The sequence below is a fragment of the Myotis brandtii genome, unplaced genomic scaffold (assembly GCF_000412655.1).
Source record: "Myotis brandtii unplaced genomic scaffold, ASM41265v1 scaffold115, whole genome shotgun sequence".
Classification (NCBI taxonomy): domain Eukaryota; kingdom Metazoa; phylum Chordata; class Mammalia; order Chiroptera; family Vespertilionidae; genus Myotis; species Myotis brandtii.
The window spans coordinates 1,887,196-1,887,801 of record NW_005353967.1 but is presented as its reverse complement, the minus strand read 5'-3'; the positions used below and the strand labels follow the sequence as shown (position 1 = coordinate 1,887,801).

Here is a 606-nt window from a genome sequence, read left to right as displayed (position 1 = left end):
CTCGCTGCCGCCGCCTCCGCCGCCGCTGCTGCTGCTGCTGCCGCCGAAGATCGCTGGCTGGCTCCTCCCCGGCCTAGGCCTAAAGCCTCAGTCTGTGGCTTGGAGCCGACATATGCAAATTAGCCGCCATCTTGGTTATCAGTATATTTGCATATACTCACTGATTAGCCAATGAAAAGGGTAGCGGTCGTACGCCAATTACCATGTTTCTCTTTTATTAGTGTAGATGATTCTGTATCTTTTTTTCATTCTTGGTTTCCTGGTTCTTTGTGTGTAACGAGTAATGTAATTCATTGCTATGATCACTGGTCATTGCTTCTCACATATTCAAAAAGACTCCACAATTTATTTCCTGCTTCTGAAAGCTGTAATTTGGAAAGACTTGACATAACTTTCATTGTGCTTCTTGGGGCCATGGTGTTTCAAATCTTTTTTCTTTAATAGAGTGTCCTAATGAAATCCAAAACGTTTAGGTCAGAATGGAACCTTTCTTATTTATCCTCAACTGAGGATATGTTTCTATTGATTTTATTATTTTTATTTTTTTAATTAAATCTTTATTGTTCAGATTATTACAGTTGTTCCTCTTTTTTCCCCCCATAGCTC

General features: G+C 40.3%; 1 protein-coding gene across 1 annotated transcript in view; it reads left to right on the top strand.

The window, feature by feature from the left end:
* Positions 1-606, top strand: part of GOLPH3 (golgi phosphoprotein 3 (coat-protein)) — a 17,748-nt gene that overhangs the window by 943 nt on the left and 16,199 nt on the right. The gene's annotated exons all lie outside the window — the stretch shown is intronic.